Source organism: Ranitomeya variabilis, chromosome 7, assembly GCF_051348905.1.
Source record: "Ranitomeya variabilis isolate aRanVar5 chromosome 7, aRanVar5.hap1, whole genome shotgun sequence".
Taxonomy (NCBI): Eukaryota; Metazoa; Chordata; class Amphibia; order Anura; family Dendrobatidae; genus Ranitomeya; species Ranitomeya variabilis.
This window is the reverse complement of record NC_135238.1, coordinates 188995997-189003481: the sequence shown is the minus strand read 5'-3', so window position 1 is coordinate 189003481 and position 7485 is coordinate 188995997.

Sequence of the window (7485 nt, the reverse complement as noted above, 5' to 3'; positions counted from 1 at the left end):
GCAACAGTTGCATTAGGCTGCTTTCACACTAGCGTCGGTACAGGGTCGTCGCACTGCGTCGGCCCGACGTACCGACGCATACTGTGAAAAAAATGCCCGACGTGGCAGCGGAAGCAGTCTTACGACGCTTCCGCTGCCCCATTGCAAGGTCCGGGGAGGAGGGCACGGCGTTTCGGCCGCGCATGCGCGGTTGGAAATGGCGGACTAGATGCACAAAAAAATGTTACATGTAACATTTTTTTGTTGCGGCGGTCCCCAAAACACGACGCAACCGTCGCACGACGGTTGCGACGTGTGGCAATACGTCGCAATTAGTGTTGAGCGATACCTTCCGATATCGGAAAGTATCAGTATCGGATTGGATCGGCCGATAATCAAAAAATATCGGATATCGCCGATACCGATACCCGATACCAATGCAAGTCAATGGGACCAAAATATCGGAATTAAAATAAACCCTTTCTTTCCTTGTAGGTTCATTCTACATGAAGGAAAACAGCTAAGAATAATGTAGGATGTATTGGGGGAGGTGGCGGAGACATTAAAGGCACAGAGGTTTAGCCCAATCAAATAGAATAGCAGGAATTTTAAAAAAAATTTAAGACGTTCGGAGTTACAAACATATTGACCATGTTAAGATTTTTTTTAATTTGTCAGATATTGATCTTTCACTACTTCCATGCCCTTCACCTTCTTTTTTACTTCTCCCACACTTTCTTCTTCATCATCCTCAGCAGCATCTTTGACATCAACTTCTTCTTCACCTTATTCATCTTCTTCTTCATCTTCTACCTATTATTTTTTTTGTTACATTCTTCATATTCTTTTTATTAAACTATTATTCTTCTTCATATTCTACTTCTTCATCATATTCTTATTTGTGACAGGCATTCCTGTAGTTGTTGTCTATAAAAGTTTGAAGATTACACCTTCCGTTCTGCCTGTCACAAAAGAGTTACATTTGTCTGCGTTCAGTTAGGCCTGCAGCATCAGGCTTTATCCAGGGGCACCACGAGGAGGAACGGACTCACCCCCATACACTGCTTAGTCTTCTTCTGCTTATAATTTAGATAATATCTTTTGCTCTGATGTTTAGTCTTATGCTTAATGTTCTTCTGCTCTTTGTTCTGCAGCGTCTTGTTCTTCTGCTTCTCGGTCTTCCGTGTCGTCGTCTCCAGGGTCGTCGTTGTCATCGGGGTGGTCTTCAGGGTCGTCGTCTCCAGGGTCGTCATCTCAGGGGTTGTTGTCTCTGGTGTCGTTGTCATCTTAGGGGTGGTCTTCAGGGTCGTCGTCTTTAGGGTCTTGAACTTGGAAATGTAGCAGAAGGTACATGAAGGCTGAGAAAATGCCGAGAACCAGCTGATGGAACTGGAACCCGGATGGCTACCCAAAGGTCCAAGAGCCAATGGAACTACCGAGGACCAGCTGACGTTACTGGAACCCGGTTAGTAAGCAGGATGTACCCGTGCCAGAAAGCACTACCAAGGACCACCTGACGTTGGTGGAACTCGGATACCCAGAAGGAGGCACCTAAGCCAAAGGCTCTGCCTGGAACCAGCTGACAGTACTGGAACCAGGATGGGGGCCTATTCAAGATTGTCATCCTACAGCCCCTAGCGGTGTTGGAGCCCAGGGTCAGCAGGAGGAGCAGAGTGCAGGCCGAAGCCTGCACTGGAGGCACTTTAATATCTGATGGAGTGTCAGCGTGGCGGTCGCAGGACACATTGTCGGTTACACAGCAGGGGAGCAGCTGACGTTACTGAACCCCACTAACACAGGAGCAATTGTTTTTCTCAGCACTTCCAGGCAGCAACTAGCGGTGTTGGAGCCCAGGGTCAGCAGGAGGAGCAGAGTATAGGCTGAGGCCTAATTGGAGCAAATTGAAAGTGAACCTTTAAACCCCCAGGCGTTAGTAACTAGAAGAGCCAGCTTGTGCAACAGTAATGCTGCACAAGGAAAAGGTTGCTCTTTTAATTATGCTCCTTGCACACGCTGAACGAAACACTTTTAAAATTGTGCCACTCATACCGTGAAACCGTCATGGAGGCGGGACTTTCCTTCTTAATGACACGCAGCACAGCTGTTAAAAATACCCCCTTGGCGCTGGGCGCAGCCTCCTGAGCGCTGCTTTTTTGTGTACCGGAGTCTGCGCTGTTATGTTATCCCTTGGCCATGCGCTGTTAGCGCTGCCTGTCTTCTGACATCATTTGATGTCAGCCTGTGCGGTCGCGCTGCCCATGAATCCCAGCCCCGCAGTGTCTTGTGATTTATTCACACTGTGGGGCTGGGATTCATGGCCTTGCGCAGTAAATATGTTCGCCTCTCACTCACGTCCTTTCGCCTGCTTTAGACTGTGCGGCGGTAGCTGATCCCTAATCACATGCCACGGCCGTGAAGCCGCACAGTCTGAAGAAGGCGGAAGGAGATGAGTGAGAGGCGAATATATGCACCGCGCGTCACGGCAGTGGCCCAGTCTGAAGAAGGCGGAGGGAGATGAGTGAGAGCCTGAGGTGAAGATATGCACTGCGCATGCCCATGGATCCCAGGCCCGCAGTATGATTAAATCAGAAGAGACTGCGAGGAGGGATCTCGGGCAGCGCGGCCTCACAGGCCCAGTCTGCCTGACACCAAATGATGTCAGAAGACGGGCAGCGCAGACTGCGCATGGCCAAGGTTGAACAAAACAGCACAGGCTACTAGACAGATTCAAACACCGCTAAGGAGGTGGCGCACGGCGCCAAGGGGGTAGGGATGACGGCTGGGAAAGTCCCGTTACGAAGGAAAGTCCCACCTCCGGGACAGTTTTACGGCATCAGGGGACACATTGTATAAGTGTTAAGTTCAGCATGAGCAAGGAGCAAAACTAAAAGAGCTACCTGTACCTTGTGCAGCATTACTGCTGCACAAGGTGGCTCTTTCAGTAACAAACGCTTGTGGGGGGGACAGGTTCCCTTAAATTTCAGTTGTTGTGTCAGCGTGGCGGTTGCAGGACACATTGCCGCATACACAGCTGGGGATCAGCTGACGTTACTAAAACCCAATAACACTGGGTCATGTGTTTTGACTGTGCAGAGGACTGTGCTCTCGCATCCGATGCAATATGCCAGTGTGACGTCGGCCTTAGGTCATTAGCAGAACAGAGGGAACAGGTAGGGTGATAGACAGACATACATTTTTTAATTTTATAAGATATTACTTTACAATATGTTATTAAAAGTAATTAATATTTGTGGCTTGAGGTGGAATGCTTTTGTGTAACACAGCAAAAAAATATATTGGATAGATCTGAAACTGCATGCAAACAATATTTTCAACTCAATTTTATTTTCCACGCGTATTTTTACTCTTTATAACACTCATTGTGTTGTAAGACACACATAGTGCAGTACCTCATGCCACTGGGCGCATTCAGGATGTATACATCGAGAAGTCAGGAAGAAAATAAGGAGGGAGGAAGCTTGCGCACTACACTGCCAAAACATGAACCAAAAATATCAGTCATGTGACCCTATGGGACATCCTGCACCTGCAAGGGAGATATCAAGACCGTCATATGACATGACGGTCCTGATAAATGTTCCCCCAACAGTGTATTATGAAATGTACGGAGACAAGAGGCTGGCCTACATTACAATTAACAGGAGAAAACTGTGATGAGTTATGAAAAAGGTGGAAAGGGTATGCAAAGATTTTAAAAGAAATAGCAAATCTAGGTTTATACATATTTGTACAACAGTAACAATAAACTTTACCTTGATTTTTTCCAGCACACAGCAGCACTCCCTGCCATTATCGGCCTAACCGACCGCTGCGCTCTGCAAAATGACTTTCGACTAACCTCTGCACTAATCCGTACCTCCCACTCCCGACTCCAAGACTTCTCCCGTGCTGCGCCAATCCTCTGGAATGCTCTACCCCAAGATATTAGGACCAGCCACAACTTGCATAGTTTTAAGCGCTCGCTCAAAACAAATTTGTTCAGAGCGGCCTGTCACGTTCCCTAATCAAACTCATTTTATGTTTGTGTGTGTGTGTAGCCCATTCACTATCTCCATCTACCCCCCACCCCCTGAAGATGGCTGGACCATCATTGTAAATAAGCTTCTGTACGTTGTATCTCCCCACCTCATTGTAGATTGTAAGCTCTCACGAGCAGGGTCGTCTTATTGTGCTTTATTACTGTATTGTTAACGTTGTTACCTATGACTGCTGTGTTTGAAACTGTTAAACTGTAAAGCTCTGCGGAATATGTTGGCGCTATATAAATAAAGATTATTATTATTATTATTATTATTATTGGCAGTGGAAGTTGTTAAAAAAGGGTTTTAATTGCTTGATGGACACCTAATTTTTAACTTGGAGCATGTACATTAGGGTCCTGTTTTGCACATGTACTGAATGGTAGAACACTTGGTCCTTGAGCATAAGATCAAAAAGAAAATCTTTTCTTGCAGCTGTGGGGTGACCCTTCGCATTCGTCTATTGGGCTCTAAACACCCCAGTCTGACACTGGGGAGACATGCTGCTACATCATTGGTAGAGAATGGAAAACTCCTTGTATCATTAGGCCGGTTTCACACGTCAGTGGCTCCGGTACGTGTGGTGACAGCTTTCTCACGTACCGGAGACACTGACTCACGTAGACACATTAAAATCAATGTGTCTCTGCACATGTCAGTGTGTTTTCACGGACCGTGTGTCCGTTTGAAAAACACGGAGACATGTCAGTGTTCGTGGGAGCGCACGTATCACACATCATTAAAGTCAATGGGTCCGTGTAAAACACGTACCGCACACGGATGCTGTCCGTATGCCATCTGTGTGTCCCTATGGGAGGTGGAGCCGCATATTCATCACTGTAATGAGCAGCACTATGTGACCGCTCATACAGGACAAGCTGCGGCGCTGAGAGGACGCATCGAGGGAGCTGGGTGAGTATTTTATTTCCAGCGGGCGGGCGCACAGTAGGTGGGAGGGGGTTGGTTACAGGGTACTTTATTTTAACCGGAAAAAAAAAATAAAAAAACAATGATTTTTCATTCTTTCTCTCCAGCGAACGCTGCTGGAGAGAAGAAATGAATAGCGGCTTCAGCACCCAAAGCAGGGGACAGCGCTTACTGTAGCGCTGTCTCCTGCACGGTTCGTGTGGTACCCAGTTGGCACACGGGCGGCACACGGCTGCCGCACGTGTGCCACACTGATGTGCCACGTGAGCTCACGGACACACGGACACGGATAACTCCGGTACCGATTTTTCCAGTGCCGGAATTATCTGGACGTGTGAGACTGGCCTTAGTGAGATAGAAGTCATGGGACAAGCCAAGTTAGAACAGAAACCAATAGAAGCACTAAACTGTTCTTGAAAAGAAGTAAAATGATTCTGTTTTCATCAGTACTTCAGAGAAGATGCCGATCATCGCAACTGCTTATGAAATAACAGAAAGGTATATAGTGAATTCACTTAGCTTGACTACACAATTTTGGAAAAGTGCTTGAGAAATCATGGATGGAGATATAATGGTACTGCAAAAACACTTGGACAAGTTGAATCAAGGTATATCGTACAGAGAGAAATGATGCTCCGCAGATCTGTGAGATGGCACTGAAGACATGCACTTCCCCTGCAGAATCAGATCGTGTAGGACACTCCCATAGTTCCTGTTTTTGCTGCCCAGAAGGACCACGCCTCGCAGACTGTGGACAGTGGATTAGTGAGACCCCTAGTGGTCATGAATTTGCAACCAGTTCTTGGGTGGATGCAAAGAAAACAATTGTATAAAGTCATTTGAGCATTAGACCCTTTCCTATGACTTTAAGTAAATGTACAGTCACTTGGAATTAGATATATAGTAAATCAGTGGCTCCCACCCAATTTCTTTGGCCATGTGATGTAAATACACAGCATGTCTGAAACTATTTGCTAACAAGGCAGGGGGATAAGAATGTCAGATATTAACCCCTTCGCGACATCCGCCGTACTAGTACTGCGCTGCCGGCACTGCATTTGTGCCAGCCGCAGTACTAGTACGGCGGACCGATCACCGCGGTCTCACGCTGAGCGCCGCGGTGATCGGGTGCGGGTGTCAGCTGTATATGACAGCTGACACCCCGCAGCAATGCCCACGATCGGCGCTATCGCCGATCACGGGCATTTAACCCCTCTGATGCCGCTGTCAATAGTGACAGCGGCATAGAGGGGGATCGCGCAGGGACGGGGGCTCCCTGCGCTCTCCCACCGGAGCAACGCGATGAGATCGCGCTGCTCCGGTGACCTGGAAGGAGTCCCCGGATCCAAGATGGCTGCGGGACTCCTTCCGGGTCATTTACTGACCTGGCTTGCCGGCGCCTGCAAGAGCTGCTGAGAGCAGGCGCCGGCAAGCCTCTGCCCTTGTCTGTGAGATCGGTGATCTGACAGAGTGCTGTGCACACTGTCAGATCACCGATCTGTGATGTCCCCCCCTGGGGCAAAGTAAAAAAGTAAAAAAAAAAAAAAGTCCACATGTGTAAAAAAAAAATTTAAAAAAAATTCCTAAATAAAGAAAAAAAAAAAATATTCCCATAAATACATTTCTTTATCTAAATTAAAAAAAATCACATAATAAAAGTACACATATTTAGTATCGCCGCGTCCGTAACGACCCCACCTATAAAACTATATCACTAGTTAACCCCTTCAGTGAACACCGTAAAAAAGAAAAAAAGGCAAAAAACGCTTTATTCTCATACCGCCAAACAAAAAGTGAAATAACACGCGATCAAAAAGACGGATATAAATAACCATGGTACCGCTGAAAACGTCATCTTGTCTTGCAAAAAAAAAGCTGCCATACAGCATCATCAGCAGAAAAATAAAAAAAGTTATAGCTCTCAGAATAAAGCGATGCAAAAACAATTATTTTTTTTATATAAAATAGTTTTTATTGTGTAAAAGCGCCAAAACATAAAAAAATTACATAAATGAGGTATCGCTGTAATTGTACTGACATGAAGAATAAAGCTGCTTTATCAATTTTACCACACGTGGAATGGTATAAACGCCCCCCCTAAAAGAATTTCAGGAATTGCTGGTTTTTGTTCATTCCGCCTCCCAAAAATCGTAATAAAAAGCGATCAAAAAATGTCATGTGCCCGAAAATGGTACCAATAAAAACGTCAACTCGTCCCACAAAAAACAAGACCTCACTTGACTCTGTGGACCAAAATATGGAAAAATTATAGCTCTCAAAATGTGGTGATGCAAAAATTATTTTTTGCAATAAAAAGCGTCTTTTAGTGTGTGATGGCTGCCAACCATAAAAATCCGCCAAAAAAACGCTATAAAAGTAAATCAAACCCCCCTTCATCACCCCCTTAGTTAGGGAAAAATAATAAAATTTTAAAAAATGTATGTATTTCCATTTTCCCATTAGGATTAGGGTTAGGGCTAGGGTTAGGGCTAGAGTTAGGGCTAGGGTTAGGGTTGGGGTTAGGGCTAGGGTTAGGGCT